This window comes from Protopterus annectens, chromosome 7.part0, assembly GCF_019279795.1.
Source record: "Protopterus annectens isolate FY-2018-M chromosome 7.part0, PAN1.0, whole genome shotgun sequence".
NCBI classification, from domain to species: Eukaryota; Metazoa; Chordata; order Ceratodontiformes; family Protopteridae; genus Protopterus; species Protopterus annectens.
In genome coordinates, this window is record NC_056739.1 from 920,501,472 (window position 1) to 920,526,144 (window position 24,673).

General features: G+C 42.0%; 1 long non-coding RNA gene across 1 annotated transcript in view; it reads right to left on the reverse strand.

Moving 5' to 3' along the window:
* LOC122806790 overlaps window positions 1-24,673 on the reverse strand; it is a 1,681,281-nt gene that overhangs the window by 755,631 nt on the left and 900,977 nt on the right. The window contains exon 3 of the long non-coding RNA XR_006365555.1: window positions 17,872-18,012. This is a non-coding gene — a long non-coding RNA (uncharacterized LOC122806790). The remainder of the gene's footprint in view (window positions 1-17,871; window positions 18,013-24,673) is intronic.

Below are 24,673 nucleotides of genomic sequence, written 5' to 3' on the forward strand. Positions count from 1 at the left end.
TTTATTGTTTTCCCAATATAGAATCCTACACATTCCTGACACTTCACAATGTACACAACTCCCTTACTATCACTGTAATACTTATGTGGGAGTTTTATGGTCCCATATTGGTTCAAGACTATACTAGCCCCTTCCAAAACATACTTACACTGCGTGCAATGTCCACATCTTACCATCCCTCCATCCACCTCTTTTCCAATTGGGCCTTTCAATAAGAGTTTTAAAGCAAGTATCTTTTTTATATACTACTATTGGTTTCTTCCCCACCTTCTTGAGATTTTCCTGATCAATAGGAACAATATGCCAATTCTTGATAACAATTGACCTAGTTTAGTAAAAATGCAAGTTAAAGGGTAAAACCAAGACACTATTGTATAAAGTGGATTTCTCCACACACTGGATATTAATCTCACGTTATTGTCATCAGACCTATTAATCACTCCTAACAAGGGAACAAATATAACTTTTCTTTTGATAATCACTTTGTTTTCTATATTGTGTACAAACTAACATATCCATAAGCTTAGTACACTCCAGCTCAAACAGCTGGTCATTACTGACCATTCAAGCCACTCTAACATACTGTCCCTTCACCAGGGATTTCTTCTGGTGAAGGGGATGCCAACTGTCATAGTATAATAAGCTGCTGGAATAAATGGGCTTCCTATACAAAGTGGGCAGAAATTTCTTCTGCCCCCCCCCTGTCCTTAATAATCCTGGCATCCAAATAACTGATGGTTTCAAAGTCAAAATTCATAGTAAATTCCAAAAACCCAGTGGAATTACTTCTTCTTTCAGCTGCTTCAGTTAGGGGTTGCCACAGCGGATCAACTGTTTCCATTTCTTCCTGTCCTCTGCATCTTGCTCTGTCACACCAACCACCTGCATGCCCCCTCTCATCACATCCATAAACCTTATCTTAGGCCTTCCTCTTTTCCTGTTACCTGGCAGCTTCATCCTTAGCATCTTTTCCCCAATATACTCTGCATCCCTCCTCAGCACATGTCCAAACCAACGTAATCTTGCCTCTCTGGTTTTGTCTCCAAACCTTCCAACCTGGGCTGACCCTCTAATATACATATTCCTAATCCTGTCCAACCTCGTCACACCCAGTGCAAATCTTAATATTTTCAACTCTGCCATGTCAAGCTCTGACTCCTGCCTTTTTGTCAGTGCCATTGTCTCCAACCCATATAACCTAGCTGGTCTCACTACCCTCTTGTAGATCTTTCCTTTTACTCTTACTGGTACTAGTCTGTCAAAAAATCACTCCTGACACGCTTCTCCACCCACTCCATCCTGCCTGTACTCTCTTCTTCACCTCTCTTCCACACTCACCATTACTCTGAACTGTTGATCCCAAGTATTTAAACTCATCCACCTTTGCCACCTCTACTCCCTGCATCCTCGCCATTCTTCTATCCTCCCTTTCATTCACACACACATATTCTGTCTTAGTCCTGCTGACCTTCATTCCTCTTCTCTCTAGAGCATATCTCCACCTCTCCATGGTGTCCTCCACCTGTTCCCTACTCTCATTACAGATCACAATGTCATCTGCAAATATCACAGTCCATGGGGACTCCTGTCTGATCTCATCTGTCAACCTGTCCATCACCATTGCAAATAAGAAAGGGTTCAGAGCTGATCCTTGATGTAATCCCACCTCCACCTTAAACACATCCGTCACTCCCACCACAGACCTCACCACTGTCACACTACCCTCATACATATCCTGTACCACTCTAACATAATTCTCTGACACTCCCGACTTCCTCATACAATACCACAACTCCACTCTAGACACCCTGTCATATGCTTTCTCTAAGTCCACAAAGACACAATGCAACTCTATCTGACCTTCTCTGTACTTCCCCATCAACACTCTCAGAGCAAAAATCACATCTGTAGTGCTCTTTCCCGGCATGAAACCATATTGCTAATCACTAATTATCACCTCCCTTCTTAACCTAGCTTCCACTACTCTTTCCCATAACTTCATGCTCTGCTGTGACTGATCAATTTAATCCCTCTGTAGTTACTACAGCTCTGCACATCACCCTTATTCTTAAAAAATCAGTACCAAAACACTTTTTCTCCATTCCTCAGGCATCCTCTCACTTTCCAAGATTTCATTAAACAATCTAGTTAAAAACTCCACTGCCATTTCACCTAAACACCTCCATGCTTCCACAGGTATGTCATCTGGACCAACAGCCTTTCCATTCTTCATCCTCTTCATAGCTATCCTTACTTCCTCCTTGCTAATCCACTGCACTTCATGATTCACTATCCCACATCATCCAACCTTCTCTCCCTCTCATTCTCTTCATTCATCAACCCCTCAAAGTACTCTTTCCATCTGCTCAACACACTCTCCTCACTTGTGAGTACATTTCCCTCATTATCTTTTATCACCCTTACCTGCTGCACATCTTTACTAGCTCGGTCCCTCTGTCTAGCCAATCGGTACAGGTCCTTTTCTCCCTCCTTAGTGTCCAACCTTTCATACAACTCTTCATACGCCTTATCCTTAGCCTTCGCCACCTCTTTCTTTACCGTGCATCTTATTTCCTTATAAAATTCCTCTAACTTGTCTTTCATATTGTTCCATAAAATTACAATGTCGTCCAGAAATCTTCCATAAAGGCACCAACAGTCTGAAAATCTCAAGAGAAATATCATTGTCTTTTCCCAATAGGCCAGGACAATAGTGACTTCTGTATCAGCCAAGGGTGATAAAATTGAAAAGGTTCTTTTATATTTAGAGTTATATACTAGGACATTGAATTTTACCATTTCCTTACAATGATCAAAGATTGCTAAATTCAATCCACCAGTGTAATAAACCCAGTACCTTTAATCCACCATTGCAACCGGTGGTACAATTGTTTGAAAACATTTGCGAGTTTTCATCAATATGTCTAGTTCTATTGTAGATTTGTGGACTGATAAGTTAGTCAAGTTTCATCAAAATTTGAACTCCTCTAGAGTTTTTTGAAATTTTCTCTAAACTATTCAGACACTTAAGCTGAATTTTTGGATGTCCTTTTAACCAGATAGGTTGGTGGTTCCCCCTGCACTGGTATATATAAAAAACCCTGTTATAGGAATTCCCTGTTGAAATGAGACAGCATACATCCATCACAAGTGCTTAAGAATATAGTTAAGGGACATGAGCTGAGAGCCTCTAGGCTAAATGGGACAGATGATGGTTTTAAATCTGAGTTGGTATGCTTAAAAGGCAAGCTGACTGACAGAGGCTATAAAGAAAAGAAGGTTGATGATATACTTTGTAGTATACCTCCACTTAGATCCCGTATAGCCAGACCGTACTATTCTGAACACTCCACTGATTCCAGTGGTAGGAGACCAACTCCCACTAGAACTATTAATATCTCTGTTCCTCTAACTTAAACTACTGACACTAGGATGACAATGAATGTTATTAAGAGACACTGGAACATACTGACAAATGACCCTAAAATTCAGAGGCTTGTAGATGACATTCCCAAATTCTTATATAAGAATAAGAAAAATCTAAAAGGATTATTATGCTATCCAGATAACCAGAAAAGTACAGTTTTTTACCTACCATAAATGTAGACGTTTGAGTGCTCATACAGCTGCAGTCATAACAGATGGGTTATCCTGCCGTCAGGCGGGTCCTCGGTCGGCCGAATTCCAAAGTCTAGGTCCGGCGTCGGTTGTCGTCGCTTCTTCCCTGACGTCAGTGCGGCAGGGGTATAAAAGAGGCAGCCGACACCATTTTCTTCAGTTTTTCTTGCCCCAGATTTCAGGTGCCCCCAGAAGGAAGTCAAACATAATGTTATGCAAAGATGCAATGTTGATAAATCAAAAACAGTAGTTGCAAGCAAATACACCATAAACGAATACCCCAAAAAGGTTATATGAAAAGTGCTCGTCATAAGGCCTGTCCTAAGAGGGGATGGAGGGAGGGAAACCTGGACTGCAGCAGGGTGAACACTCTAACATCTACATCTGTGGTAGGTACAAAAAGTACAGTTTTGTACCTACCATAAATGTAGATGTTCGAGTGCTAATACAGCTGCAGTCATAACAGATGGGTTCTCCTGCCATCAGGCGGGTCCTCGGTCGGCCGAATTCCAAAGTCTAGGTCTGGCGTCGGTTATCGTCACTTCTTCCCTGACGTCAGTGCGACAGGGGTATAAAGGAACCAGCAGACGCCATTTTCTTCAGTTTTTCTTGCCCCAGATGTCAGGTGCCCCCAGAAGGAAGGCAATACATAAATTTGTGTAATAAAGCAATGCAATATAATCAAAATACAGTAGTTGCAAGCAAATGCACCATATATGAATACCCCAATCAGGTTGTATGAGGAGATGTTAGCCAATAGGCCTGTCCCAAGAGGGGAAGGAGGGAGGGAAACCTGGACTGCAGCTGTATTAGCACTCGAACATCTACATTTATGGTAGGTATAAAACTGTACTATGTTCATCGTGCATACAGCTGCAGTCATAACAGATGGGTAGAATCCCAAAGCTAAGAAAGGGGTGGTAGGCACTAGGTGGAACTAGGAGGAGCCAGGATGCCCTGCAAGACTGCAGTGGCAAAGCCAGCTCTAGTTTTGGAGTATAATGGTAGGTGGTAGTGCTTGGAGAAGGTATGCACAGAACTCCAAGTGGCTGCTTCCAAAATATCTTTGGTAGGAACTCCTCTGAGGAAAGCTGCAGAGGTAGCTGTGGCCCTTGTGGAGTGAGATCTGATGCCTGTAGGTACAGTTTTGCCATGAAAAGAATAGCAAAAGCGTATGCAGTGGGCTATCCATTTTGAGACTGTCTGTTTGGAAATTGGCTTTCCTTGAGCTCCTATAGCATAGGACACGAAGAGCTGTTCTGATTTTCTGAAAGGCTTTGTTCTGTCCAAATAATAACGCAGTTGTCTGTGGATGTCCAAGGAATGTAGTAATCTCTCCCCTTTGTTTAGAGGATTGGGATAAAAGGTAGGCAAGTGTATGGCCTGATTCAAAGCTACCCTGGATACCACTTTAGGCATAAAGGACGGATTGGTTCGTAAGGAAACTCTGTCCTGATGGAAGATGATAAAAGGCTGCACAGCCATGAGAGCTTGTAGTTCTGAAACTCTACGAGCTGAGGTGATAGCCAAAAGGAAAGCTGTTTTCCATGACAAATATTGCAAATCCGATGAGGCAGCTGGCTCAAAGGGAGGCAAGGTCAGTTTTTCCAGAATTAAATTGAGATCCCAAGCAGGTATTGGTTGTTTCCTTGGGGGTCTTAGATTCTTAGCCCCTCTGAGGAACTATCTTAAGAGAGGGTGAGAGAATAAGGGTGGATCAGTGTTGTATTCTACAGAAATGGCTGAGGCATGGATTTTGATGGAGGAGAATGAAAGTTCACTGCTTAGCAGCTCAGCCAGATACTGTAGTATCTGAGGTAAGTTCAGTTTTCCAGGATCCTGTCCCTTTTTCTCATTCCAGACACAAAACCGTTTCCATTTTGCGGAGTAAGCTTTTCTAGTTGACGGCCTTCTGGCCTCCAAAATGATATCCTGCACCTCCTTGGAGAGTAGGGTCTGTTGTGATGCTAGGGAATCTTCCATGCGGCTAGACTGAGTGTTTTTAGCTGGCTGTGAAGAGTTTTGAAGCTGTGCTGAGTCAGGAGAAGAGGCATTAGAGGCAAGGTCCATGGTGGGGAGTGCATCAGGCTCCTCAGGAGTGGGTACCAGTGTTGTCTTGGCCAGTCTAGAGCAATGAGAATCATCTTTGGTCTGTCTGCTCTGGTTTTCAATAGAACTTTGGGCAGCAGAGGAAGAGGTGGGAAGGCATAAACTGTCATTGATATCCAACTGAAAGAGAGAGCGTCCACTCTCCAGGCCTTTGCATGGAAAATCCTCGAGCAGAATTTTGTCAATTGGTGATTTTTGTGGGAGGCAAAGAGATCTATGTCTGGCCTTCCCCATGCTTGGATTATCTCTGTAAAAACTTTTGGATGCAACTTCCATTTGTGTGGATCTGTCATATTTCTGCTTTAGTTGTCTGCCAGCGTATTTTCCTTGCCTGGCAAGTACTGTGCTTGTAGTTCGATTTGTAAGTCCATGGCTATGTTCCAAAGTGACATTGCCAGTCTGCATAGAGAGTATGAATGTGTTCCTCCCTGTTTGTTTATGTACCACATTACTGTGGTGTTGTCCGTTCTTATCAATAGTTGACCTGGTTGCAGAAGGTCTTTGAAAGCTATAATAGCATTTATTACTGCTAGCATTTCCTTTTGATTGATGTGAAGGTGCTTTTCTTTTTGGGACCATTTGCCCTGAATGCACCGATCTGTCATGTGCGCCCCCAGGCGTAGTCCGAGGCGTCTGTTGTGATTACTTGATTTGCTTGAGGCTTGCTGAATGGAAGACCTGTGTTTGTTTGGCATGCTTGAGCCCACCACCGAAATTCCTTTTGTAGACATGGAATTAGTGGTATTATTGTTTCCAAAGTGTGGCTGTCTTGAGACCATAGGTTTTTCAGGTACCATTGAAGTTTCCTCATATGCAGCTTTGCACATGGGATTAGTAAGATGCAAGATGCCATGAATCCCAGAGCCTGCAGGATTTTCCTTGCAGTCAGCCTGGTGCAATTTGCTAGTGCTCTGAAGTATTGAGTTAGTTGCCCCTGCTTCTCTGGCGTGAGAAAGGCCATCTGGGTGTTTGTGTCCAAGTTGGCACCCAGGAAAATTATCTTCCGAGAGGGTATTAGCCTTGATTTCTTTTTGTTGACTGTGTATCCCAGACAGTTCAACAACATTATTACATAAGCCAGATGTTTCAGAAGAATGTGCTTGCTGTCTGCTTGGATCAGGCAGTCATCCAAATAGGGGTATATTTGTATCCCTTGAAGTCTGCAGTAGGCAATTACTGATGCCAGGCATTTCGTGAATACTCTGGGCGCAGTAGATAAGCCAAAGGGCAATGCAGAGAATTGATAATGGGTTGAACCTGCAAGAAATCTGAGGTATCTGAGGTATCTTCTGCAATTTTGTCTCATTGGGACATGCAGGTATGCCTCCTTGAGGTCCAATGTTACCCGACTCCTTGCCCAGCATAGGAAGAAGCTACTGTAGAGTGAGCATCTTGAATTTTGGTACGAGTAGAAATGTGTTTAGGATGGATAGGTCCAAAATAGGTCTCCAATCTTTTCCCTTCCTTGGTACCAGGAATAGTCTGGAATAAAAACCTTGACCTTGTTCGTGCGTAGGTACCTCTTGTATAGCTTTCATGTCTATGAGATCTGTAATTTGCCTTTGTATCTCTGCCCTTTGATTGTGTGGCAGGTTTGGCATTCCTCTCATTTTGGAAGGGTGTGAAAATGGAATCTGTAGCCTCTGTTTATAATGTCCAGGATCCATTTGTCTTTTGTGACAATATGCCAATTTTTTGAAAATAATGCCAGTTTTCCTCCTAAGGGGGCTGCCATTTGAGTCTTGCTTGGCATGCAAAGGGGAAAGTCATTGGGCTTGCTTTCTGAATGATTGTGAGTTATCCTCACCACCTCTTTGTGTAGGAGCTTGCCACTGTCTGCCTCTAAACGATCCTTGGGATTGTCCTCTGCCCCTCGGGTGCCTGTATCTACCTCTTTGGGGTCGATCCGTGGCTGGAAAGGACCAATTTTTGGAAGGCCAATTTCTACTGAAAAGTGGGGGTTGTACCTGTAAGAAATCTTTCACAGTTTGCATTGATTTAGCTTTTTCCTCCATTTTCCTTAATACCTCCTCAGCATTAGCACCAAATAATACTTCCTTTTTTAGAGGGGCATCTAGTAATTTAGCTTTGACATGATCAGGCAAGGTTTGCTCCTTGAGCCAGGCATGTCTACATATGACTGATCCTGTAACAGCAGCTCTACATGAGGCCTCTAGAGCATCAAAACCACATTGTAAGGTATGCTTACCCACTTGTTCTGCACTATGCATCAAATCCTGCAACTCCTTCAAGTCTGGTTGTTCAGGTTGTGACATTTTACTTTTCAATTGTGATAACAAAAACTGTTGGTATTTTAGCATATGGAACTGACAGTTTAAGGCCCTCATGGTTAAGGTAGCCGAGGTATATACCTTTATTCCCCACCTTTCTAAGGATCTGGAATCTCTCAGAAGGTAATGGATTTTTAGCAGTGGAGGCCTTAATTCCCTTGGGGCCCTGTGAGATGGTTTCTGGGTCAGCAGCATGGCTTTTGTATAGAAATTGGTGTGAGTCAGGAACCTTGTAGTACCTGTCAGGCTTGACTGGGGCTGGAGGCAGAGATTCGGGTTAAGGCAGGCCTCGAGTAAACGTCATCTAGGATGTCCAAGACAGGAGGTATAGCCAGAGGCCTGTGCTGAGGTAGCAAGAGAAATTCCTAAGCCTTTTCTTGGAATCTGAATAATCTTGGCCTTCCCAGTGGAAGTGTTCCCTTAAGGTATGCAAAGTTTCCCCAAATGAGTAATCCTCTGGGGATACAGAAGGAATGGACTCCTCTGCATCAGAGTCTTCAAAAGGGGAGTAAGAATGTTCCTGATCATCAGAGTGCTCTGAAATAATGGAGCCCTGATCAGAGGAGGGGGATTCTTCCTCCACTCTGGGCCTTTGTCCGGTGGGGTTGAGAACCCTGATAAGAGTAATTAAATCCTCAGCCATTTTAAGCATCTGTTTTTTAGTCATGGGGCCTGGAGATTGGCCCTGTGTAGCTTGTCTCTTAGAATGCATGGCTGCTTTAGACTTAGTGAAAGCCTTGATGGAAAAAGAAGAGGAAGGTCTGAGAACACCTTGAGTGGAGGTAGACCTGTCCACATTTTGAGGTTCAACGCCAAGAGTGGCTTCGGTATCTGTAGTCGGGGTGTGGGCCGAGGAGCCTGCGACCTCAAGCACAGGAGACACTGCGAATGAAGTGTCGTCGGTAGTCAGGGGCTGCGTAGGTGCCTCACTGAGAACCGGACCACGTGTAGTCGGCTTTGGCATGGTGTCGGTAGACGCCGCGGACCTCGTGTGTCGGTCCTTATCTTTGCGGTTTTTAGACAAAACTGGAGTCGGAGTATCCGACGACATAATATAGTTAAATGTTTTTCCAAAATAATGCTGGGCGAACTCCGCCCGACGCTTAATGGTGCGTTTGTTGAAAGTAGCACAAAAGCGATAGACTGAGAAGTCGTGGTCTGGGCCTAAACAAGGTATACAGAGGGAATGGAAATCCTTATGCGGTATTTGCTTCCCACATGAAATACAATTATTAACTTTGCCTGACATCGGTCTGAGGCAAGAAAAGTTTCCCCAACGGGGTACTTGGCTTTCAAGGAGACTTCGGTTTCAAAATTTTCGTAATTTCAAGAGCTGGCCGACCGGCACTTGCGAACTGCTTCTGCTTCGGGCACTGCGCGGCAAGAAAGACTGGAGAAAATGGTGTCGGCTGGTTCCTTTATACCCCTGTCGCACTGACGTCAGGGAAGAAGCGAAGACAACTGATGCCGGACCTAGACTTTGGAATTTGGCCGACCGAGGACCCGCCTGACTGCAGTAGAAGCCATCTGTTATGACTGCAGCTGTATGCACGATGAACATCTGTACTATGCTCATCGTGCATACAGCTGCAGTCATAACAGATGGGTAGAATCCCAAAGCTAGTAAGGGTGGTAGGCACTAAGTGGAACTAGGAGGGGCTAGGATGCCCTGCAGGACTGCTGTGGCAAAGCCCGCTCTAGATTTTGAGTATAGTGGGAGGTGATAGTGCTTGGAGAAAGTGTGCACTGAACTCCAGGTGGCTGCTTCCAAAATGTCCTTGGTAGGGACCCCCCTGAGGAAGGCTGCAGAGGTAGCTGTGGCTCTGGTGGAGTGGGATTCTGATGCATGCAGGCACAGTTTTTCCATGAAATGAGTAACAAAAGCTATCCATTTTGAAATTGTCTGTTTGGAAATAGCCTTTCCCTGAGCACCTGCAGCATAGGACACAAAGAGTTGCTCAGATTTCCCGAATGGCTTTGTTCTGTCCAAATAGTAACAAAGTTTTCTGTGAATGTCCAAGGAATGTAGTAGTCTTTCCCCTTTGTTTTATGGATTGGGATAAAAGGTAGGTAAGTGGATAGTCTGATTCAAAGCTACACTGGATACTACCTTTGGCATAAAGGTAGGGTTGGTTCGTAAGGAAACTCTGTCCTGATGGAAAATGATGAATGGTTGCACAGCCATGAGGGCCTGTAGCTCCAAAACCCTGCGTGCTGAGGTGATAGCCAGAAGAAAGGCTGTTTTCCATGACAAGTACTGTAACTCTGATGAAGAAGCTGGCTCGAAGGGAGGAAGGGTCAGCTTTTCCAATCTGGTTGAGGTCCCAAGCAGGGACTGGTGGTTTTCTTGGGGGTTTTATATTCTTTGCCCCTCTGAGGAACTGCCTTAAGAGAGGGTGAGAGAATAAAGGAGGATCTGTGTTGTAATGTGCATAAATGGCTGAAGCGTGGATCTTGATGGAGGAGAAGGAAAGTCCATTGTTTAACATCTCAGCTAGGTACTGTAAAATTTGAGGTATATTTATTACCCAAGGATTCTGTCCCTTTTCTTGATTCCAGGCACAAAATCGTTTCCATTTGGCGGAGTAGACCTTTCTAGTAGAAGGTCTTCTGGCCTCCAAGATGACATCTTGCACCTCCTTGGAGAGGAGAAACTGTTGAGAAATCAAGGAATTCTCCATGCAGCTAGATTTAGAGTTTTGAGATTGCTGTGAATGGTTTTGTAGTTGTGCTGGGACAGCAGAAGAGGGACTAGAGGTAGGATCCATGGTGGGGAATGTGTCAGGCTCTTCAGGAGCGGATACCAGTGTTGTCTTGGCTAGTCTGGAGCAATGAGAATCATTTTCGGCCTCTCTGCTCTGGCTTTTAATAGAACTTTGGGCAGCAGAGGAAGAGGTGGGAGGGCATAGACTGTCAATGTTGCCCAATTGAAGGAAAGTGCGTCCACTTTCCAGGCCTGTGGATGGTAGGTCCTTGAACAAAATTTTTTCAACTGGCAATTTCTGTGGGTAGCAAAGAGATCTATGTCTGGCTGTCCCCATGCCTGAGTTATCTTTGTGAAAACTTGAGGGTGCAACTTCCATTCGTGTGGATCTGTCATATTTCTGCTTAGGTTGTCTGCCAGTGTGTTTTCCTTCCCTGGCAGGAATTGTGCCTGTAGTTGAATTTGCAGTTCCAGTGCTGTGTTCCATAGGGTCATGGCTTGCCTGCACAGGGGGTATGAATGAGTTCCCCCCTGTTTATGTACCACATCACTGTGGTGTTGTCTGTCCTTATCAATAGCTGGCCTGGATGCAGTAGGTCTTTGAAGGTCATAATAGCCTTTTGCATGGCTAGCATTTCCTTTTGGTTGATGTGAAGGTGCTTCTCTTTTCAGGTCCATTTTCCCTGAATGCACTGATCTGTCATGTGTGCTCCCCAGGCGTAGTCTGAGGCGTCTGTAGTGATGATTTGAGTTGCTTGAGGTACACAGAACGGAAGACCTGTGTTTCTTTGGCAAGCTTGAGTCCACCACAAAAATTCCTTTTGAAGGCATGGAATGAGTGGTATAGTTGCTTCCAAGCTGTGGCTGTGTTGAGACCATAAGTTTTTCAGGTACCACTGACATTTCCTCATATGCAGCTTTGCACATGGGATTAGTAGGATGCAAGATGCCATGAATCCCAGAGCCTGCAGTATTTTCCTTGCAGTTAGCCTGGTGTAAGTTGCCATTTTTTTGAAGTATGGAGACAGTTGCCCTTGCTTTTCTGGTGTGAGGTAGGCCATCTGGGTGGTTGTATCCAAGCTGGCACCCAGGAAAATTATTTGTTGAGAGGGTATTAGTTTTGATTTCTTTTTGTTGACTGTGTATCCCAGGAAGTTCAACAGTTTTATTACAAACGCCAGGTGCTGCAGTAGTATGTCCTTGCTGTCCGCTTGGATCAGGCAGTAGTCCAGATATGGGTAGATTTGTATCCTTTGTAGTCTGCAGAAGGCGATTACTGATGCCAGGCATTTCGTAAACACTCTGGGCGCAGTAGATAAGCCAAAGGGCAATGCAGAGAATTGGTAATGGGTTGAACCTGCAAGAAATCTGAGGTATCTTCTGCAATCTTGTCTGATAGGGACATGCAGGTATGCCTCCTTGAGGTCCAATGTTACCAGCCAAGACTCCTTGCCCAGCATGGGAAGAAGCTGCTGTAATGTGAGCATCTTGAATTTTGGCACCTGTAGATATGTGTTTAGGATGGATAGGTCTCCAATCTTTGTCTTTCCTTGGTACCAGGAATAGTCTGGAATAAAACCCTTGACCTTGTTCTTTTGCAGGTACCTCTTGAATTGCTTTCATGTCCATGAGAGCTGAAACTTGTTTTTGTGCCTCTGCCCTTTGATGTTGTGGAAGGTTTGGCATGCCTCTCATTTTTGGAAGGGTGTGAAAGTGGAACCTGTAGCCTCTGTCTATAATGTCCAGAATCCATTTGTCTTTTGTAACAATATGCCAATTTTTTGAGAATAATGCCAGTTTTCCGCCCAAAGGTACTGCCATTAAAGCTTTGCTTGGTGGGTGTAGGGGGACGTCATTGTGTCTGTTTTCTAAAAGACTGTGATCTATCTTCTCCACCTCTTGGGGTAGGTGCTTGCCACTGTCTGGCTCTGAAAGATCCTTGAGGCTGCCCTCTACCCCTTGGGCGCCTGTATCTGCCCCTTTGTGGTCTGTCCGTGGCTGGAAAGAACCAATTTTTTGAAGGCCAATTTCTGCTGAAACGTGGAGGCTGTACCTGCAGGAAATCTTTCACTGTTTGCATTGATTTCGCTTTTTCCTCCATTTTCTTTAGCACCTCTTCAGCTTTAACACCAAACAATACATCTTTTTGAAGAGATGCATCTAATAATTTAGCTTTGACATGATCTGGTAAGGTTTGCTCTTTGAGCCAAGCATGCCTACGTATAACAGAACTCATAACAGCAGCTCTACATGAGGCCTCTAAAGCATCAAAACCACACTGCAAGGTATGTTTACCCACTTGCTCTGCACCATGTAACACATCCTGCAACTCTTTTAAATCTGGTTGGTCTGGTTGTGTCATCTTGCTTTTCAGCTGAGATATCAAAAACTGTTTATACTTTAACATATGGAACTGACAGTTTAATGCCCTCATGGTTAAAGTGGCCGAGGTGTACACCTTTTCCCCCCACCTTTCTAAAGTTCTGGAATCTCTCTCTGAAGGTAATGGGTTTTTAGCAGTAGAGGCCTTAATTCCATTGGGACCCTGTGAAATAGTTTCTGGGTCAGCAATATGGCTTTTATATAGGAACTGGTGAGAATCAGGAACCCGGTAATACCTGTCTGGTTTAACAGGAGCTGGAGGCAAAGAATCTGGATTAAGGCTGGCTTCTGTGTACACATCATCCAATATATCTAAAACAGGAGGGATAGCCAGAGGCCTATGCTGGGGGAGCAGAAGAAATTCCCTGAGCCTTTTCTTGGAATCTGAGTAATCTTGGCCTTCCCAGTGAAAGTGTTCCCTCAGTGTATGCAGGGTTTCCCCAAAAGAGAAGTCCTCAGGAGGAGACGAGGGAATAGACTCCTCTGCATCAGAGTCTTGAATGGAGAATAGGCATAATCCTGGTCCTCAGATAGTTCTGAGGTAATAGAAGCTTGATCTGAGGAAGGGTAGTCTTCCTCTAGTCTGGGCCTTTTGTCAGAGGGGGGTTGAGAACCCCTGATAAGAGTAATCAAATCCTCAGCCATTTTAAGCATCTGTTTTTTAGGCATGGTGCCTTGAGAGGGGGTCTGAGGAACCTGTTTTTTGGTTTTCATGGCTGCTTTAGATTTAGTGAAGGCTTTAATAGAGAAGGAGGAAGGCCTGAAGACCCCTTGAGAAATGGCATGCCTGTCTAAATTCTGAGTTTCCCCGTCAGGAGTGGTGTCGGAGTCTGTAGTAGGAATGGGGGCCGAGGAGCCTACGACCTCTGGTACTGAAGACACCAGTAATGCATTGTCATCGGTACTCAGGGGCTGTGTAGGTACCTCACTGAGTACCAGAGAACCGGTAGTCGGCCTTAGCGTGGTTTCAGTAGGTGGCGCGGACCTCGTATGTCGGTCCTTATCTTTGCGTTTTTTGCTCAAAACTGGAGTCGGAGTATCCGACGACATAATATAATTAAATTTTTTGCAAAAAAGTGAAGGGCGAACTCCGCCCGATGCTTAATAGTGCACTTATTGAATCTAGCACAAAAACGGCAGGCTGAGACGACGTGGTCTGGGCCTAAGCAAGGTATACAGAAAGAGTGGAAATCCTTATGCGGTATTTGCTTCCCACATGAAATGCAATTATTAACTTTGTCTGACATCGGTCTGAGGCAAGAAAAGTTTCCCCAACGGGGCACTTAGCTTTCAAGAAGACTTCGGCTGAAATACTTTCGTAAATCTCAGGAGCTGGCCGACCGGCACTTGCGAACTGCTTCTGCTTCGGGCACCGCACGGCAAGAAAGACTGAAGAAAATGGCATCGGCTGCCTCTTTTATACCCCTGCCACACTGACGTCAGGGAAGAAGCGACGACAAGCGACGCCGGACCTAGATTTTGGAATTCGGTCGACCGAGGACCCACCTGACGGCAGGATAACCCATCTGTTATGACTGCAGCTGTATGCACGATGAACATCCTGGTGTGTCTGAGTGTGGAGCCAGTACATTGTCATGTGGAGCATGTCATTTTTGTAACTATGTAGACAGCAGTGGGTGTTTTCAATATCCTGATAATGGATGTAGGTTTAATTTTAAAGTGCACGGAACCTGTCTGACTCCACATGTGGTCTACCTTGCCAGTTGCACGGTCTGCAAAGCATTTTATGTAGGCAAGATGGATAGACCTCTGAAAGACAGGATTAGGGAGCATTTATACAGTATCTGTTGTGCTTCTGCCAACAATGCTTTGTCCAAACATGTTATGACCACTGATGCAAGACACTCTTTTAAGTTTATGGTGATTGACAGGATAAACCCCAGTGTCCAAGGTGGTGATATTAGGAACATCACTGAAACGATGGAGGTCAACTGGATGACTGGGTTACGAGCAGATCAGGGCAGTGGTCATAATGAAAAAGTCCCACTAAGACCCATTATGAAGGGATGAAGCCTTAGAAAGTGATAACTGCCGAGTGTTATTAAAATATATATAATGCCATTACATACATTTTCTATTTATATCCATTTTTTTATATATCATATGTACACTGTTGCATTGTTTTATATTATTTTTTATAGGATTTGTTTCAAACAGATCAATGCTGGATTAATACTGAAAGTGTATTGACACATTTTTCAGGAAAGTTTGAGTGATTTTATTTTCCTGTATAGGTTGTTTTACTAATTTGTTTTTTATTATGCATATGCTACATTTATGCTTGGTTTATTATAATGCTTCAAGTGATTAGTTCAACCTGTTTGCCTCACTTTGATTAATGTATGCATATATAAGCACACTAGCTCATTCATTTTCGGAAGAAGGTTTGATAAAGCAGATGTGAAAGTGCTTACCTTTTCAATTCTATGAGCAAACAAACATTTTTTTTATAACTCCTGGCACTGTTTGCTGTTACATATTTTCAAGCTTATGGATATGCTGATGCACAGAGGGTACCCCCAGGGAATTTGTGCACAATATAGAAAAAGAAGTGATTATTAAAAGAAAAGAAGGGATATTTATTCCTTTGTTAGGAATGATTAATATGTCCAATGACAATAACGTGAATGAGGTTAATGTCCAGAGTGTGGAGAAATCCACTTTATCCAATAGGGCCTTGGTTACTTACATTTTGACCAAATTAGGTCAATTATTATCAAGAATTGGAATATTTTTTACTATTGATCAGGAAAATCTCAAGAAGGCGTGGGAGAAACCAACACTAGTATATAAAAAATATACTTGTTTTAAAACTCTTATTGAGAAGCCCAATTGGGAAAAAAAGTGGACAGAGGGATGGTAAGATGTGGACATTGCAGGCAGTGTATTATGTTTTGGAAGGGGCAGTATAGTCTTGAACCAATATGGGACCATAAAACTCCCATGTAAATATTACTGTGATAGTAAGTGAGTTGTGTACATTGTGAAGTGTCAGGAATATGCAGGATTCTATACTGGGAAGACAGTAAGAACTTTCAGGGAAAGGATCTATCAACATCAATATAGTATTAGTACAGAAGATGAAAAAAATGCTTCATTTAAGCACATCAAAAATAATCTGACTCATCATTTTAAATATATTATTATTGATCATGTGAACTTGGGATCTAGAGGTGGACCTTCAGATTTATTTTTGGAGTTTAAGGAAATGATGTGGCAGCTTAAATGTCAAGCTATGGTGTTCCCTGGGCTAAATGACAGTTTCAATTAGTAGCATATTGAAGCTGAAAGCTATGTTTATGTTATAAATATAACATATTTTACAAACATTTAATGGGGGTTTAATGCTGTTGTTTTAGAGAGGGTAGTTATGTAATTAATTGATCACACAGGGTTAAGTAGGAGCATGTGCATGCATATAAATTTATTGATTTCATTATGGTTGGCATTCTGAAGAAGTCCTAAACATTTGGACGAAAGCCCTTAATCTGCGTCAGTAAAGTGAGTTCCCCAATTTAGGATTTTGCGTCTTTTTGTTTTTTTTTTAAGTTGGGAGTGGTTTGTGCTTTTTATGAGTTTTTCTCATAGCATATTAGTGCTGCAGTGTCCACCAAACACTCTGATGAACTCCCCATCACAGAATGGCTTACTTCTTTTTATAATTTTGCGTGACACCACAAAGCTGGTCTTGACTTCTCCATCCCTGGATCTGTAAAGCTTGGTAAGAAGTCCTTGTTGCTTTTCCGCCTTAGGTAGCAAAGCTGCAGATGTCTATGCCCGCCCTGCATCAGTCAAGTTGCTATATTTCTCTGTATGTTTAGTCTCATAATAGCGATTTAAACACAGCAATCTGTTCTCCACAGACTAAGCACAAGGCTTTACCTTCAACTTCATTAAATAAATTCTTAGAAGTTCACACCTTGTTAAAAACTCTACAGTCTTTATCAGTCTTTCTTTTTTCATGTGAGCTAACATTTTCTGAAGGCTAACAGTGGCTAAAATATTCCACACTTACTTTCAATTGATTCTTTTCCAAGCAAAGTGTGCAGCCCTGTAAATAATTACATAATAATAATAATTAATATATAACAATGTCCCAGTAAAGTACACAAAAAGTCCTTTTGGAATAATACTCCCTGGACTAAATCATAATGTGCATGCTGTACCAAAACATATGAAGTCTCCTTCTCTGCCCAGTCAGAAGCCTTTTTAGAGAATTGTGGAGGGTATTATTCTGATAAATCATTCTGTGTAACTCAATAATATGCCACTTTTAAAACTGAACCACAGTGATTCTTCACCTGACAGGGTGGCATTACTGTCGAGAGATAGAGAAGGATTTGCTCTGGCTGATTTGCAGTGTATCCTACAAGCCATCTGCCCATTAAATGTGGTGGGAATACTTTGCACGGCAATTTCCTAGTCATTTAATGAATTCCTTCAACAGTGATCCTTACGGCAAGCATACTACAGCTGTATGAGTTTAGTTATCATAACATTAGATCTCAAAGTTACATGATCATTACTCCCAGCAATCCTCCTTCCTTCCGCCTTCAGCCTGTTGGCCTTGCCGTGTGTTGCTTCTAATAAGCATTGTTCAAGTTGCAGGTAAGAATTTATGTAGTCATTATACACCAGAAGGTGAAGCCATAGTGTGCAATATATTTCTTGATTACCATTTGAAATGTCAGGACCCACTGGTTTATAACATTTGAAGTTTCAACAATGGTAAGCATATTGACTTACCTTTCCTCTTCTCCCACTTAATTTGCAGCAGCTACGAAAGCGGACCAATGATGCACCTCCCATAACTCTCCCATTCACTTTCCTCTTCCACCCACTTTTTCTATTCCTGATGTCTTCATTCTGATGATTTACTATGCTTTTCTGCAAAAAAAAACATAGTACAGTAGAGAGTCAATTATCCAAACTAATTGGGAGCCAGGGTAGTTCAGATAATCAAACTTATAATTGAATCAGATAGAAAACTTTGAAAAATCCTTTTGATAAACATTAAGCAAGAAAAATAAAACAACTTTACTGTAAGTACAAAATGGTACAGTATACTATTTTAGTAAAATATTTATCAAACTGATCAGATGATCAAACATATAACTGAACGAGATAAAAAACTTCTAAAACTGCTTTCAATGAACATTAAACAAGTAAAATAAAACAAATTTACTGTATGTACAAAACGGTACAGTATACTACTACTTCTTCTTTCGGCTTTTCCCGGTTAGGGGTTGCCACAGCGGATCACCGTCCGCTCATGATTGGCAGTGGAGTTTTACAGTGCCAAGTTGCCAGCCCGACGCCCAACCTTCCACAGAAGGCACACACATGCTCACACTCATGCCTAGGGCCAATTTAGTGTGTCTAATCCATCTACAGCATGTCTTTGGGATGTGGGAGGAAACCGGAGCACCCGAAGAAAACCCATGCGACCACAGGGAGGACATGCAAACTCCGCACAGAAGCACCCCAGCCGAGGATTGAACCGGAGAACCTCTTGCTGTGAGGCGGCAATGCTAACCACTGGACCACTGTGGCTGCCCACAAAACGGTACAGTATACTATTACAGTAAAATATTTATCAAATTGTTTGGATAATCAAATTGAACCAGATAAAAAACTTCTAAAAATGCTTTGGATGAACATTAAACAAGAAAAATAAAACAAATTTACTGCAAGTACAAAATGGTACAGTATATTATTGTAGTACAATATTTATCAAACTGTTCACATAATCAAATATATACCCGAACCAGATAAAAACTTTTAAATATGCTTTTGATGGACATTAAACAAGAAAAATAAAACAAATTTACTGCAAGTACAAAACAGTACTGTATATGGCTAGGCTTAAAATGGCCCAAAAGGGTAGTTAGCCTAATACTGTACTAATCTATGAGCTTACTGAATTTGGATTTAAAACTTATTTCAAATTTTACAGCACAGACACTGACAGACATTTGCTAAACAAAGCAATACAGCCTCACAATGAAAACAGACTTAGTATTAAAACTTCTCTGCCGTTGAGACTCACTTTCATTGAAACAGCATTGAAACTCGCATTAAAAAAAATGCATCTGGTCAATGGTGGATAAAGTTTGCCTTTGGGCTGTTTTTCAGTCATAGGCCCCTTGCACATTTTTAGGATCATGCCTACATGAATACACCTTCCTGATTGTATTAAATTACATTATCTGTATAATACAACACCAAGTTACAGCATGTTTTAAACTTGCAGTTCTGAACATTTTTCCAGTAAGCAATGAAACAAAATGTATGAACCAATAATGAAAAAACTGCCCAGTTCAGAACATTTTGTCAGTAAAAGTCAAACAAACTTATGTCATTACAATCAACCAATATCAGTCAATGCACAATCTCTACAGATCTCTACAGAAGTAAAGTCATCTGAATAATCGTGCATTAAAGAGATCTGTAACTGTGGACTGCAGCATCCATCTCCTTAAAGTATAACATAGTACGGTATCAGCAATCCATCTACATACTGTGGGAGTAGAACCCTCTGCCTTCTACATCAAAAGCAAGTACACTACCAATTGTGCCATTAACAATGCTTTTACATACTTTAGTACAATAGTGATTATCATTTGGTAAACAGTTGCATATTGTAAACAGAAATGGCATAAGCAGCACTAAACTTCTCTTCCTCTGAAGCTCTCAACTCTTTGTAAAATGCACTTAAAACCCACTCTTATAGAATGTACTTGACACACAACCATATCTCTCAAATTGTAGCACAAGAAATATGGAAAAAGCTAAATGTTATGGGGGGGCTCAAAACCAGGGGCACGTTTTAAATAATGGCTTGTACATAATCTTAGAAAGTTGCTAGAATAAAAGGTTCTGTTTAACTTTACCATGTATTTCTTGAAAGATGGTTCTAAGCCTTTTCTCCCAATGCACTGTTTGTTAAAATAGGGTCTCTACCCATCCCCAAAGCAGCCTTATAAAAATCAGTTTCCCAGTGGTGGCAGGAGTAGAGAATTCAGGCTCTTGTGTCTAAGGTACAGAGTGACACTTACACACACCTACTTGTTGCAGACGTGATTCCATGCAGCAGCAACGAACAGCTAAATTCCCCTTCAGAAGCAACAAACATTGAATTCCGTGCAGTAGGAATGACGCATGACACACGTACAGACACAATGGCTGGCACAGATAATTCCAGGCAGTCTGCTTTAGCAAGTGTTTTGCCTGACTTCTCATGGGCCAGTCAGGGACAGCCAATGGGATGGATGTGGCCTGGGGGCCATACAATGTCCAGGTCTGTTCTAAACAGATCCATTCAGGAATCTTATGTGCCCAAAACCTGGAAGAAAGCATTTATTCTCCTTCTTCATAAAGGAAGCAATAATACTGGTATCAGTAACTTCTGACCTATTGCTATTCTCTCTCCTATCTCTAAGATCTTAGAAAAATGCATATGTATTCAATTGGTTCACTTTCTTTTCATAACCAACCCCTGATACCTACACAACATGGATTTAGACCAGTCCATAGTACAACAACTGACCTTATATCTTTCATGGATACTATAAACAGAGCTCATGATGCTGGCAAATTTGTCTCTAACATCTTCCTAGATCTATCAAAGGCATTTTATACAGTGCCCCACCCTTTACTTTTAACCAAACTCTCTAACCTAGGACTTTTCCCCTCTACTATCAACTGGCTCTCAAGCTATTTAAAAGGCAAACTGGCTGTCAAAATGGCAACTCTCCAGTTCTCCTTATCTTTACACACCTCTACTGGAGTTCCCTAAGACTCTATACCAAGTTCCCTCCTATTCAGCATTTTCATTAATAACTTCCATTCTTTTGTAACTCAGGGATATCTTATTCAATATGCAGACAATTCTACTATCGTATGTTCAGTTGACTTCATTTCTGACCTACAACACAAAACTCAAATGTTCTTCTCCACCACTGAAGCCTGGATGTACAATAACCATCTAGCCTTAAACCCCAGTACATCTAAGATTATTCTATTCACCCTTAAGAAAACATTTCTGTTAGACAAAACCAAGTTCACTATCTTTTCTCAAAATAACACTATAATCAAAGTTGTTAGCCACACAAAGCTTCTAGGAGTCACCATAGATGAGCACCTAAAATTTGATAATCACATACAGCATAACATTCACAAACTCATCAAAAGCTAGACATAATCACTTCTTAAGCCCCTTCACTAACCAAACCCTTGCTTCCACTTACTTACTCCCCTCACTCATGTAAGGCACCCCACTACTTATTAACCTACAATAGTCACTAAAACCTAAACTCGAATCTTGTTACAACAAAATTGCCAAATTCTCTACTAATTTCAAACACTCCAGACATTACTGCACTGCACTATGCTCCCTAAAATGGCTTGAACTACCACACTACCTCTCCTACTTGCAATTAACTATAGCACACAAAATGATCTTTATACCTGTAAACTGTTAATGTACCTCAGCTCAATATTCACTTACTACCTACCAAAGAGGCTCCTCAGTTCCGAGAATCAGCAACTTTTGCAGGTACATAAACCAAACCTTCCATCTGGCCAGCTTCTTTACCCATGATTCATAGCCAGAAATTGGAATGCTCTACCATTATGTATTAGAACAACCCAGAATCCTGTATTTTTCAAAAATTAATTATGTGAATACCTACCTTTTATTTGGAACTGTACCTGCACCACACCTCTTTAGAATATTTACTACATGCAATGTTTTTCCTATTTATTTTTATACTTTAAAATCATGTTATGTAACACCTTTACTTGTTGTTTACCTGTATGCTAAATGTTAACTACTCATTGTATGTACTTTCTGACTGAATCTTTCCAATATACGTATTCATCTTTATTCATGTAAGGTGGAACTTTTCTCCCTGGGCCTCCACTGATAATGGGCTCTGAACGGCCCACTGGACTTTCCTGATAAACAAAAAGCAAATGAATAAATAAATAATAATAAATACTGTTGCAACATCTACATTTAAGAATCGTGATAGTAAAGGAAAGTAAGTTCAGCAGTGATGCTGTCAATGTACGAGCCGCACAGAGAAGGTACTTTCCACTGAAGTTAAACGTGCTCATGCATTTTCTCTTGCAGTGATCTTAGGAACAGTAACCTTCACTGATTCAGTAAGCTAACAGCTTATGGTCTGGTATTAAAAAATGCAGTTAAAGAGGTTGTGTATTAAAATAGCTACATGCTCCTTGCGTCTTATTTTACCGACCATTAAGTGTGCTGATAGTTACCAATAATAATGTTTTCCTGTGTGTTCCAATTCTAAGGGGGATGAAGAAACAGCTTTGCACTTCAACGTGCTCTGCTTAATTTTGTCCACTTCTAAGGAGAAACATATATTTCGGATAGCATACGTCCTCATCTCACATGGACAAGATTTTTTATGTTATTCCTTATGCATTTCCTTCTGTAAGCTAGCCTATTCCAATCAGGGAGCTCAAATAGTTCACCGAGTTATGAGTTACTGGAGCTGTGTTAGGGTGACCCCTCAGCACATCTTATTCCCAATCCTTTTTACTAGTTTGCATAAGCCTTGGCCAACACAATATTCTGAATGCAATACATAACTACCATGCTAATTTCTACTTGAAAACTGCCTCATGCTTTCTGGTTTTATTGGACTCATGTCTTTATCCTCTACTGTTATAGCTCAGCTCCACTGCAAACCAAAATTTGACAGAGACAACATACAGTTGTGCATGGAAAGTACAGCTGAGTTACGAACTTATGACTGTTGATGTTCAAATAGTACAGTTTTGTACCTACCATAAATGTAGATGTTCGAAGATCCACATTGCTGCAGTCCTTACTTATGGGTAGTCCGCTGTCCTCGGTCGGCCCGAATACCAAAGTATTAGGCTGACGTCGGTCATGGGCGCTTAGTTCTGACATCAGAGCGTCAGGGTATAAAGGCGCATGACCGACGTCATATCCTCAGTCTTTTCTTGCCCCAGATGTCAGAAGGCCAAACCAGAAAGGCCACAGCCAAAAACAGAATACCTCCCAAAAACATGCCCAACAACAACCATAACCTAAAGCATAACACCAAGTCTAACTACAGTGGGGAAGGAGGGAGGTAAATTGGACTGCAGCAATGTGGATCTTGAACATCTACATTTATGGTAGGTACAAAACTGTACTATGTTCTTCATCTCACATTGCTGCAGTCCTTACTTATGGGTAGAATCCCAAAGCAACGGGAAAGGGAGGATGGTAAAATCATAAAGCATTAGGGGCCGCTAAAATGCCCTGTAAAATTGCAGTGGCAAATCCAGCCCTAGACTTAGAATAAAGAGGAAGGTGGTAATGTTTAGAAAAGGTATGCACTGAACTCCAAGTAGCTGCCTCCAAAATGTCTTTGTAGCTACCCCCTTAGAAAGGCCGTAGAAGTAGCAGTAGCCCTAGTGGAATGAGGCCTGATTCCAGCAGGAATCTCCTTACCATGATGGGAATAACAGAAAGAAATACAAAACCCAATCCATTTAGAAATAGTTTGTTTTGAAACAGGTTTACCCTGTGAACCCAAAGCAAAAGAAACAAACAATTGCTGAGACTGTCTGAACTCTTTGGTTCTACTCAAATAATAACACAACTGCCTGTGAATATCCAAAGTATGCAAAATTTTCTCCCCTTTATTTTGGGGGTTTGCATAAAAAGTAGGCAAATGAATAGTTTGATTTAAGGCCACACTAGAAACCACCTTAGGCATAAAGGAAGGATTAGTACGCAAAGATACCCTATCCTTATGAAAAATCAGGAAAGGCTCCACTGCCATGAGGGCCTGTAATTCAGAAACCCTTCTTGCAGAGGTAATGGCCAACAAAAAAGCAGTTTTCCATGACAAATACTTTAACTCAGCAGTAGCTGCAGGCTCAAAAGGTTGTAGAGTAAGTTTTTCCAACACAAAATTGAGATCCCAAGCAGGAGTAGGAGCTCTATGTGGGGGTCTTATATTCTTTGCCCCTCTAAGAAATTGCTTAAACCAAGGATGAGAGAATAAAGGAGGGTCACAATCATAGTGAGCAGAAATGGCTGCAGCATGGACCTTTATTGAGGAGAAAGACAAACCTTTGTCCAACAACTCAGTAAGATATTGAAGAGCAACACTTAAATCAGGTTTGGAGACATCAAAGTCCTTTCCTTTGCTCCAAAGAAAAAATCTCCTCCATTTATCAGCATAAACTTTCCTGGTACTAGGCCTCCTGGCCTCCAAAATAACATTCAAAACTTGTTGTGGAAGCTGAGACCCTCCAGAGTCTAAAACAGAATATGCCAGGCTGTTAGATGTAGAGACTGAATCTTGACATTGAGGAAGTGACTGTCCTCTTGTGACAAAAGGTGCGGAATCAAAGGCAGAGGCCATGGAGGTTCTCGTACTAAGCTCCTCAGTAGTGGGTACCAGTGTTGTCGAGGCCAATCCGGTGCTATCAAAATCATGGTTGGCTTGTCTTGTCTGGCCTTCAAGAGTACCTTGGGAAGAAGAGGCAGAGGTGG